This window comes from Apium graveolens, chromosome 9 (assembly GCF_009905375.1).
Source record: "Apium graveolens cultivar Ventura chromosome 9, ASM990537v1, whole genome shotgun sequence".
Classification (NCBI taxonomy): domain Eukaryota; kingdom Viridiplantae; phylum Streptophyta; class Magnoliopsida; order Apiales; family Apiaceae; genus Apium; species Apium graveolens.
This window is the reverse complement of record NC_133655.1, coordinates 202,054,075-202,067,185: the sequence shown is the minus strand read 5'-3', so window position 1 is coordinate 202,067,185 and position 13,111 is coordinate 202,054,075.

Sequence of the window (13,111 nt, the reverse complement as noted above, 5' to 3'; positions counted from 1 at the left end):
ACACGTATCTCTGATGCCATTGTTGGGTTCCGAAGGCATAAAACGCAGCGGATAAACGTAAATAAAACAAAAAAAATTCGAAACCCAAAAACAGGATCCATGTATAATTATGGGCAGATTATGGAGATAACGAATCATACCTTTCAAGAGCTTAACTTTCACGAACTCAACGGAGATCCTAGCTATCACGCTTTGTGTCTACCTCTCGGAGAAACACCTCTATGGTATCCACACGAGCACCTTCAAGAACGTCTCACGAACTTGACTACGGAATGGATGTACTAGCCTCCTTCTTGACGATCTGAATTGCCTCTGCCTCTCTTTGCTGCTAGGGTTTTCTCAAAAACGTACAAGCCTCTTTAACCTATCATTATGTATTTATAATGGTTGATTAAAAAGGCCCATAACAGCAAAGCCCAACCCTAGTAGGTATTGGATTAAAAAATAAAAACGAATTTCTATTATTTAATTAATAACTAAGTCATACTTAATTATTATGGGCAAAAACATTCCTTTTAATTCGAATTTATATTATCTAAATTAAGTCTTACTTAATTATAATAAATTCAAATAATCATCAATTAATTTAAATCCATAATTTAAATTAACTATTCCATTAAGTGCTCTATTTGTGCGACCCTATAGGCTATTATTTAATTGGCAATAATTTTATTCTCTAATAAAATTATAAACAATGAGCGGTAACTAGTAATACATCATTGTTACCCAATTAAACAATAATTAAATCGTGATTAGATAAAACCTTTCGTGATTAATTTTTTTCATGTAATATAATCCCTTTAACCATACATATTATAGATTAAACTCGAGGCATGTTTTTAGTCATCCTCTTCAACATTTAATCCGGGTTTACTTGATCCATGAGTAGATTATCGAGACAAATCATTATTTGAGCATGGCCATGCTTTTATAATTTCACTCAATCAAGAGGCCAATAATATCTGTCCTAATTATAGGAGGGTTAAATCCTTTATCTATCATTCATATTTCTTATACGACTCATAATATACCCGATGTCCACTTTTATCATCACCCGATCAAAAGTAACTTTTAATGTAGTCAAAGTATGTTAATCCTCTTATAGAAATATAATGATTTCAAGTCAAAGGATCGTTACACCATTATCACTGTGAGTCTTTCTTATGACTTTATTAAACATGAAGAATCTCACTGTGGGTCTGTCCAGTACCATGTACTCTCACATGTACCTATGTATTGACTTTAGTATCCCCATACTTATAACCAATGAGATGTGGTTATCTTGTCAAACAATATACTAGTCTATCTATGTATTATTATTGTCCTATATAATAATACTCGACTAGGGACCTTTAAGAATATGATATATTATATAATCTCAAGTTCAAGTCATGTACTTAAACTATACAATTTGTATCATGATTCTAAGGACATTTATTATGCTAACAAAATATCAGCAGTAATTAAGGTCATAATAAATACATTTATTGAATAATCAACTGACATAAAGATTATAAAAGAATAATATATTGCCTCTAGGGCACCTACACTAACAATCTCTCACTTGCACTAGAGCCAATCACCCATATATCTAATACCCATGGAACTAGTGTGACCATCGTGCTTCTGCTGCGACAAGCCTTTGGTCAGTGGGTCTGCAATGTTATCATTTGTGTGCACTTTACATATGTGTATATCACCCCTTTCATTAATCTCTCGAATAAGGTGAAATCTCCTGAGTATATGTTTAGCCCGGGAGTGTGATCTAGGTTCTTTAGCCTGTGCAATGGCTCCATTATTATCGCAGTATAGATCAATGAGATCTGTGATCGATGGAACCACTCCCAAATCAGAAATGAACTTTCGAATCCAAACGGCCTCCTTAGCTGCTTCACAAGCTGCAATGTACTCAGCCTCCATTGTAGAATCAGCTACTGTTTCTTTCTTTGAACTCTTCCAGCTTACAGCACCTCCGTTTAGACAAAACACAAAACCAGACTGTGATACAGTATCATCTCTGTCTGTTTGGAAACTTGCATCGGTGTAACCTTTTACAACTAGTTTCTCTTCTCCTCCATACACCAAGAATGAATCTTTAGTTCTTTTCAGGTACTTAAGAATATTCTTAACTGCCATCCAGTGACCTTCACCCGGATTAGACTGGTATCTGCTCGTCATGCTCAAAGCATACAAGACATCTGGGCGAGTACATACCATTGCATACATGATAGATCCAATTGCTGAAGCATATGGAACTTTATTCATGTGGTCCTTCTCATCCAATGATTTCGGACACTGGTCCTTAGAGATCGGTATCCCTTGAGACACGGGGACATATCCCCTTTTTGTATTTTGCATTCCAAAATGATGCAAAACCTTATCAATGTATGTGCTCTGACTTAGACCGATCATCCTTCTAGATCTTTCTCTATAGATCCTCATTCCTAGAATGTAGGATGCCTCTCCTAAGTCTTTAATGGAGAAATTGCTCCCTAACCAAGTCTTAACAGCCTTTAGAGAAGGTATGCCATTCCCCATTAGTAGTATATCATCAACATATAGTACTATGAATGCCACATAGCTCCCACTAACCTTCTTGTAAACACACGGTTCATCTTCGTTTTGAACAAAGCCATACTCTGTGACTATTTCATCAAAACGGATATTCCATCTCCTAGAGGATTGCTTCAATCCATAAATGGATCGACGCAATTTACATACCTTGCCAGCATTCCTTGGATCGACAAAACCCTCAGGTTGTGTCATGTACACATCCTCTTCAGGCTTCCATTAAGGAAAGCTGTTTTGACATCCATTTGCCAGATTTCATAATCATGGAATGCTGCAATGGCAAGTAAAATCCTTATAGACTTGACCATAGCCACTGGTGAGAAAGTTTCATCATAGTCGATACCATGAATTTGTTTGAAACCTTTTGCAACCAGCCTAGCTTTATAGGTCTGAACATTTCCATCCATCCCCTTTTTCTTCTTAAAAACCCATTTGCACCCTATGGGTTTTACCCCTTCAGGTGGATCAACCAAAGTCCATACTTGGTTTTCGTACATGGAATCTATCTCGGATTTCATGGCTTCAAGCCATCTCTTAGAGTCTGGTATGTTCATAGCATCTTGGTATGTGAGAGGCTCATCTTCATCTATGAGCATCAAATCACCACACTGAATCATGAGAAATCCATATCTCTCTGGCTCATGCGAAATCTACCAGATCTACGAACAACCTGTGTTTGTTGAGCATTATCATTATTCTGCTCTTGTTCCACTTCAGGTTCAATGCTATTTTGCGGTTCTCGATCTTCATCGAGATCTATAGTTCTCCCACTGTTTCTTTTGGAAACGAAATCTCTTTCCATGAAGACAGCATCTCGAGCAATAAACCCTTCTGCTCAGAAGGACTATAAAAATAATACGCCTTTGTTTCATTAGGGTATCCTACAAAAATGCACTCTTCGGATTTAGGTCCAAGCTTGTCAGATTCTTGACGTTTCACAAACGCCTTACATCCCCAAACTTTCATAAAGTTCGTGCCTGACCGTTTCTCCTTCCATATCTCATATGGAGTCTTTTGAACCTTCTTAGTAGGAACACGGTTAAGTGTGAAAGCCGCTGTTTCTAGAGCGTAACCCCAGAAACTAATTGGAAGATCTGCATGACTCATCATCGATCGCACCATGTCCAACAAGGTGCGATTTCTCCTCTCTGAAACTCCATTCCATTGAGGTGTTCCTGGCGGAGTGAGTTGTGATACAATACCACACTCTTTCAAATACTCTCTAAATTCGGTGCTTAAGTATTCACCCCCACGATCGGATCGTAAGATCTTAATACTTGCATCTCCGCCAATTTGCTTCTCTACTTCAACCTTGTATTCTTTAAATTTTTCAAAAGAATTGGATTTGTTCTTCATAAGATATACATATCCATATCTACTGAAATCATCAGTAAATGTTATGAAGTAGTAGTAGCCTCCTCTAGCCATTACACGTATTGGGCCACATACATCACTATGTATTAGCTCCAGACGTTTACTGGCCCTTTGACCCTTACCTAGTGAAAGGGGCTTTAGTCATCTTACCAAGCAAACAAGATTCGCATTCTTGGTATGATTCAAAATCAAACTTATCCAAGTATCCATCCTTATGTAATTTGGATATGCGTTTCTCATTTATGTGGCCTAGACGACAATGCCATAGGTATGTTTGATTTGAGTCATTCATTTTAAGTCATTTGTTTTCTATATTACAGACAGGGTTATCTAAATCAAGAACATATAAACCTATTAAATAAACGTGCAACACCATAGGTTAAATCATTCAAAGCAAAAGAGCAACTGTTGTTCTTTATTGTAAACGAAAAACCTTTCTTGTCCAAACAAGAAACAGAAATAATGTTTCTGCGAATCGCAGGCACTTAAAACAGTCTTCTAGTTCTAAAACAAGCCCAGAGGGCATAGATAAATAATAAGTCCCTACAGCTAAAGCAGCAACTTTTGCTCCATTGCCTACTCTTAGGTCCACTTCTCCTTTAGCCAAAGTTCTACTTCTCTGCAGGCCCTGCACATTTATACAAATGTGAGAAGCATATCCAGTATCAAATACCCAAGATGTAGAAATAGACAAATTGACTTCTATAACATAAATACCTGATCCAAAAATTTGAACTACTTTCTTTTTCTTCAGATCCTCCAAGTAAATTGGACAGTTTCTCTTCCAGTGACCATCTTTCTTACAGTAGTGACATTCACCCTTGGCCACACCACCTTTAGGCTTTAAAGCCTGTTTGGGACCTGACTTTGGCTTGGGTGTAGAATCAGATCCAATCTTCTTCTTACACTTCCATTTGCCCTTCCCTTTGGCCTTACCTTTATTTCCCACCATTAGTATAGGAGCAGGTTCAGCTGTCTTCATGTTGGTCTCATATGTTCTCAACATATGCAACAATTCAGTAGGTGTTTTGTCAAATTCATTCATATTGTAGTTCACAACAAACTGAGTGAATTTGTTGTTCAAAGAATTCATGATTAGGTCAATACCAGTTTCCGGACCAATCGGGAAACCCAAAGTTTCAAGGTACTCAATGTAACCAATCATCTTCAGAACATGCGGGCCAACTGGTTCACTCGCCCCTTGTTTGCAATTAAAAAGTGACTTACTCGTGTTGAACCTTTCTTGACGAGTTTGGCTTGCAAACATACTTTGCAAGTGCTCATTGATAGTATATGCATCCATATGCACATGCTGTCTTTGAAGCTCAGCACTCATAGTTGCCAACATAAGACATACAACATCATTTGCATCATTCTCATCCCTTATGCGTGCTGCTCGTTCATCAGCAGTAGCACCCTCAGGAAGGGGGCCTGGAGGAGGAATATCAATGACATGAAGCTTGCGCTCCTGCCTGAGGACAATCCTCAAATTCCTCTGCCAGTCTAGGAAGTTGTTTCCTCCTGTCAGCTTGTCCTTCTCAAGGACTGAACGTACGGATAGTGTGTTTGTGTTGTTTGCCATTACTCAGTATCTACAATAATAAAAGCGCTAAAATAAACATTAGATTGTCTGAGTTAAAATTTTATGTTCATATGATTATGATATATTCATAATATATCTCTCACTATTTTTTATCAAATTAATAGCCCTAACTATTAATTCGGAAAGTATATCCCATAAATCTTTCTAGTGAGCCAAGATCCATATTTCGTCATGTTCTAAGTCAACCACTGGTATCCTTAAAACATGATTATTTAGGTAGACACAGTTGTCAATTATATCATATATAATTCTTGGATAATTTGGTGAACAACAATTGATCTTATCTATCTAATAGATTTTTATCCAAACTCTATACTTCTAAGTTCATAATAGTTGAATATAACCGTTTATATTCACCTTATTATGATGACTCAGTTAAGTTAGACCCAATGATACAACGTCCGAATATAACCGTTTATATTCGTCGCATTTCACCACGATGATAGGAGTCCCCTGCCACTGACAGCCCTTCCCCTTATCGATCTAGGATTTAATGAGTGTTCATTCATTGGAAAGCATCTGATTAAAACTTAATATTTTTACTTAGGGATTTTTAATTTAGAACGATCATGATCCATCATAAAGAGATTCCCAATTTTTCCTTGAATAAAATACTTCAAATCATACTCGTCAATGGTTTGATTTCCAGGTAGTGGAGGAGTCACATCGGTCTCGCTTAAAACCCACAGCCTTACAAGTTCTATGAACCCGTTGTTGACAAAATCGCCCCATGTCAGAAATAAAGAAAATTCGTATTTTATTCCGTGTTTCATAAACACGAGAATCTCATGATCGTTTGTTAATTTTAAATCTTGAGTCGTTACAGATTTTATCTTGTTTAAAGGCCATGGCATGGGTGATGTATCTAATACATACATGCATCATTAATCTAATTAAAACATGCATTTTCTACTCTACACATACTATTTATACATCATATGAAAAGTGCGTAAAGTAAACGTGCAATAGTTATGGCCCAATCCTATGTGATCTTTTCAGGCTAATGAAAAGATCAAGGTCAATCTATGGTGTAAAAATAACTATTACATATGTCTTCTCTATTGCTTCCATTGTCTCCTTGGCCTCCATAGGATGCCTCCTCTTTCCCTTGTCCTTCTGGATGTTACATTAAGAATTATACTAATGAACTTACAAAAGAACTCGAGTTACATTCGAGATAAAACAACTACAAATAGAAAACGACATGCAAGTCGTATTTATTACAAACCAAAAGAATAAACCATTACAACTAAGGTCTTAAGGCCATAACTATGCACCATGCTCAAGTAACCATTAAAGAACATGATAGATCATATAAAGATGACATACTATTTATCACTTATCATGATCCAATCAAGAATAATAAATAAGTAAAGCATATGTCATAAGCACAAATTAAAAACGAAACCCTAAGCACGCGGATCGACCTCCGCGGTGAGGTCGCTAGGGGGGTTCGGGGGGCAGGGAGCCCCCGATGGCGGAAAGTTTTTGCAAAATCAAGTATCAGAATCTAGCAAACATGTATCAGAATACTATTCCAGAAGCATGTATCAGTATACACACGATCCATATCACAGTTACCAAAAACATGTATCAGTATACATATTTTAAGAGATCGCATAACATATGAGTTATGGCAGATCTTAAACATACTAGTATCATCATATAGATCATTAACAGATTCATCATATCATTTCATATAACATAACTGTTATCATGGCAACTCATATAACATAACTGTTATCATGGGCAGACTCTTCACACATGCATACTTGTAAAAATACAGTAAACACGTAACCAAATCAGCCCCTTATACACGTAGCTCTGATGCCATTGTTGGGTTCCGAAGGCATAAAACGCAGCGGATAAACGTAAATAAAACAAAAAATTCGAAACCCAAAAACAGGATCCATGTATAATTATGGGCAGATTATGGAGATAACGAATCATACCTTTCAAGAGCTTAACTTTCACGAACTCAACGGAGATCCTAGCTATCACGCTTTGTGTCTACCTCTCGGAGAAACACCTCTATGGTATCCACACGAGCACCTTCAAGAACGTCTCACGAACTTGACTACGGAATGGATGTACTAGCCTCCTTCTTGAACGATCGGAATTGCCTCTGCCTCTCTTTGCTGCTAGGGTTTTTCTCAAAAACGTTACAGCCTCTTTAACCTATCATTATGTATTTATAATGGTGATTAAAAAGGCCCATAACAGCAAAGCCCAACCCTAGTAGGTATTGGATTAAATAATAAAAAACGAATTTCTATTATTTAATTAATAACTAAGTCATACTTAATTATTATGGCAAAAATATTCCTTTTAATTTCGAATTATATTATCTAAATTAAGTCTTACTTAATTATAATAAATTCAAATAATCATCAATTAATTTAAATCCATAATTTAAATTAACTATTCCATTAAGTGCTCTATTTGTGACGACCCTATAGGCTATTATTTAATTGGCAATAATTTTATTCTCTAATAAAATTATAAACAATGAGCGGTATACTAGTAAATCATCATTGTTACCCAATTAAACAATAATTAAATCGTGATTAGATAAAACCTTTCGTGATTAATGTTTTTCAGTGTAATATAATCCTTTAACCATACATATTTAGATTAAACTCGAGGCATGTTTGTAGTCATCCTCTTCAACATTTAATCCGGGTTTACTTGATCCATGAGTAGATTATCAAGACAAATCATTATTTGAGCATGACCATGCTTTTATAATCTCACTCAATCAAGAGGCCAATAATATCTCTCCTAATTATAGGAGGGTTAAATCCTTTATCTATCATTCATATTTCTCATACGACTCATGATATACCCGATGTCCACTTTTATCATCACCCGATCAAAAGTAACTTTTAATGTAGTCAAAGTATATTAATCCTCGTATAGAAATATAATGATTTCAAGTCAAAGGATCGTTACACCATTATCACTGTGAGTCTTTCTTATGACTTTATTAAACATGAAGAATCTCACTGTGGGTCTGTCCAGTACCATGTACTCTCACATGTACCTATGTATTGACTTTAGTATCCCCATACTTATAACCAATGAGATGTGGTTATCTTGTCAAACACATACTAGTCTATCTATGTATTATTATTGTCCTATATAATAATACTCGACTAGGGACCTTTAAGAATATGATATATTATATCTCTCAAGTTCAAGTCATGTACTTAAACTATACAATTTGTATCATGATTCTAAGGACATTTATTATGCTAACAAAATATCGCAGTAATTAAGGTCATAATAAATACATTTATTGAATGATCAACTGACATAAAGATAAAAGAATAATGTATTGCCTCTAGGGCACCTACACTAACAATTACATCAATACACATCCTAGTCCGCGATATGAAGCATCGCTGTAAATGACAAAATCCCCTTGCTCATCTGGTAACACAAGTACCAGTGCAGTTACTAACTAATTATTTTAAAGGAATATGTCCTAAGTCCAATCATGTATTAGGATTTAGGAATAACTTCCTGTGTAATATGTTTTGATTTCATTGATATTAATAAAAGACTTGTTTTGTTTTTATTACGGGTCTATCTATTTAAGTGTTTAAATAAGATATACCATAGTTTAGAGTAAAGCTTTTTATGGATTATGATGAGATCATAATAGTGAGACCTAAAAGATGATAACTCTAAACTTAAATAGTTCCTGATCATAGGATTACTAACTGGTAATTAATAATCCGCAAAGATCGGTACATACTATGCTTGCTTCATTATGAAGGATGTCTGTTCTCTTACATTTGTGTGGTGACACTATAGCTAGTATGTAGGTGCTTATTATAGAATAAGTTCACTGAACATGACTCGCACAGCTGAACAACTGATGGAGTTCACTCACGTGTCAGCAGTTGTTCACATAGTGATAATTGTACAAGTATCCTTAGACTTGAGGTCATCATAGTCATCTGTGTACACTGAACTATGCTTTGGTTTAGTTCTTAGTCTCCAGGGACAATTATTAGGGCTCTACTGGGTATAGGAATTTGTACACGAAGATAGTGTATGATCAATAAAGGATCTACCCCTTCCAGTGAAGGAAGCGAATGTTCAAGGCTGATCCACTTATGCTAGTTCAGGAATCTCTGGCCAGAGTGAATGAAATTAGAAAGGAGTTTCTAATTTGCATAGAACTAAGCATAGTAAATGGTAAGCAAGTGATTAAATTAGATAGGCTTGACACGAGATCCATGCCTTGTATTTAATCGGGACATTGTAGGGTAGAAGGAGTTTATTGTGAGGTAACTATTCACTGAATAGGTTCTTGGTATTCTAAGCAGTGAATTCATATTATCCGGATAGTCGCGATATGCTGAGAAGTATCCCTCATGATGTAGAATAAATGTGATTAATTAATTAATCATATTTAATAAATTAGAGAATTTATATAAATAATGATAAAATAGTTTTATTATTATTTATTTCTACTACCGGCTTAATATTGAACCTACAGGGTCACACCATAAAAAGAGAATAATTTAATGGTGGAGGAATTAATTAATAATGGCTAATAATTATTTATTTATGAAATAAATAATTAATTGGAAAAATTAATAATTGATTAAATGAGATTTAATTGATTATAAATTAATTAAGAAAAGTTCTTAATATTATTAATTAAGGATTTAATTTTTGGAAATTAAATCAAGAGAGAGAATTATTTCTAAAGTGTTTAGAAAAGGATTAATAATTAAAAGGTGTTTTAATTATAATGAGAATAATTGTTATCCCAGTGGACTAACAATGAGATTTACAGAAGGGGGGTTGAATGTAAATCTCAAAACTTTTTCAAGTTTGAGCAGTTTCTAAGGCTAAGTGTTTAATGAACAAATGTGTGTGAATTGCTTGAAGCTGATGCAGACAGATATATATTCAAACACAAATGTAAAGAACACAAAGAACTTAAAAACTTTTCTGGTGGATTTGTTGTTCCACCAGAGATGTGTTATTTCATAAAATCTGTGATTCAAAGAATTAAATCACAGCCGCTTCCTAGTACAAACTAGATGATTTTCTCTCTTGATATTTCTAAACAGCTCAAGAAATTCTTCTCTAATTACTAGCTGCTACTTGGTTTATATAACACCAAGTTTATAAGTGAAGACAAAACTGTAAAATACAATTGAAAGGATTCTTCACATGTTTCTTCTTCATTTCTCTATCCAATGCAATCTAAGATAATCTGTGAATCTTTGAATACTTCCTTGTTTGCATCAGAATGGGAATGCTGCATTTTCTTGATTCCTCCTAGAGGCTTCCACATTCTAGTTTGTCTCTGTCAACCCATGTGCCTTTGTCAGCTTGTGAATTGTCACTATCAACTGCTAATGAACTAAGCATCCGTTGAAGCTTTCATCCGTTGATGCCTTATCCGTTGAGGCTTTATCCATTGAAGCTTTATCCATTGATGCATTATCAGTTGAAGTCTTTATCCGTTGAATCACTTATCCGTTGATGGATATTATCCGTTGAAGCATTAGAGACATCCGTTGAAGCTTTGTTTCTTATCCGTTGAAGGTCTTCAATATCAGTTGATACTTCTTCACTTATACAGAATTACAAGGCATGAAATATTTACAATTAGCCCTCCTATTTGCATATCCACTAGTAGTCAACATGACTGATACTTTCCTACATCATCTAAGAATTACAACTTGAATCTAGAGAATGAAATGTGCTACAATACTAAACTTATTGCTAAGTAAAGCTACTTCTTCAACGGATAGCCAAGATGGTCTTATCCGTTGAGGCTACAAACACTAGATTCTACTTAAGTGTTTTGTTTAACTTATCATCAAACTAATGCACATATTCCTAACAATCTCCCCCTATTTATGTCTACTAGAACTGTAGGCATAAATTTGGGTTTAGCTTGATGATAACAAAACACTTGACAAATATATTAACTGTAATAAAGCATAAATTCAAAAGTGCTACAAAAATGTGTATGCTGAGATGAAGAGTTACATTATTTCCAAGGGTGCTCCTTTAGCCTGAGCAGATTACTTCCTTTTCCTTGATCCCTTGTTTTCTTTCCTAGCCTCATGTCATTCTCCTCTATTTGAAGTTGAAGTTGTCTGTAGAATTCAGCTTCATCTTCTTCATTGATGTCCAACTTAGATTGCATATCCTTGAGAGTTTCATTACTGGCAATCTGAGCTGATCTTCAATTCTGAAAAATCTTCTGACTCCTTTATTGTCTCTGAACTCCATCAACCAATGAGGTGATTTGTGAATTGTAATTCCTCTTTCTTGAATGAGTAAGTTCTATGCAAAGCATTGGGCTCCCTCCAAGTTTTCCTTATGTTGGCAATCTTGTTGAGAATCTCAGTCTTGGCAGTCCTGGTAAGGCCAGAATCCTTTGTATGGCTGAGTAGACTCTAATCAAGGTAGAGTAGCCTTCATTCAGAATTCTGTAAGAGGCCAGGTTCTTTCCCCATCTCCATTGTATTTGAACACTAGTCTTTCTGGTAGCTGTCTGGCAGCTATTCCCCTTACTTCCTCCAGCTCATCCAGATAGAGTTCAATGTCTGAAAATTCTTTTATGTCACAGATGTGAACATAATCATCTTTAGAGGCTTGAGGTTTAGGCTTAGGCTTCTGTGTGAATTTGATTGAGGTCTAGAGGGTGTTGATTTGATTCTTCTTTTTTGCTTCTTTGATGGTGGAGAAGAGGTTAGGAAGGTGGGCAATTGATGGTGTCCCAATCAATTGGTTCCTCCTTGGGAATGATTGTTTCACCATGAATGTTCATGAAGGGGTCAGGCACAATGGGTTCAGGAATAGAGGGTAGTGGTTTGGATATTGATTGGGTTTCTTCAGTCTTATCTACCATTTTTCTTTTGCATTGACCTTCTTTCTGTTCCCTTTCTGCCATTCTTCTCTTCCCTTACTTCTTTCCTCCATCTCAGTACCAACCATGTCCCCATAGCTTCATCTTCACTTTTGTCTTCAATTTCTTTCTGTTCTCCAGCCTGACTTGACTTTAGCTGTTTGTCAAGCTTTGCTTGTGCTCTTTTGTCAGCCTTAGCTGTTTGGCTTCTTCCTTCAACCTTCTGGTTTCTTCCCTCTTGGCTATTGAGAATTTAGGATGTCCTTGCATCACACATATGCTCTTTCCCTCTCTGAAGATAATAGCCATGTTTCTCCTTACAGCTACATCCATGGTCTCTTGAGATATGAGATACTTCTACCCAAAAGCTTGTCCTCATCAGCCTTTGGAAGAGGAAAATCCACTTCTTTCAGAGGATTCTTTGTAGAGTCCTTATTGGATCTGTTGTTGGGCTTGAGGACCATAGGTTTCAAATCCATGGAAGAAGTCTCTCCAACCTTGTTCCTCCCTACTGGCTTGAGTTCCATAATAATTGATTCCACTTTTGTGCTGTGCTTCACAGATTGTGATTGAGAAGTTGTAGAACCAACTATTGTTGCATGTTTTCATCAATCTTCTTCCTTTGCTCTTTGACTTGCAATTCAGCTGCTGCTATCTGGATTAGATCAATTCCA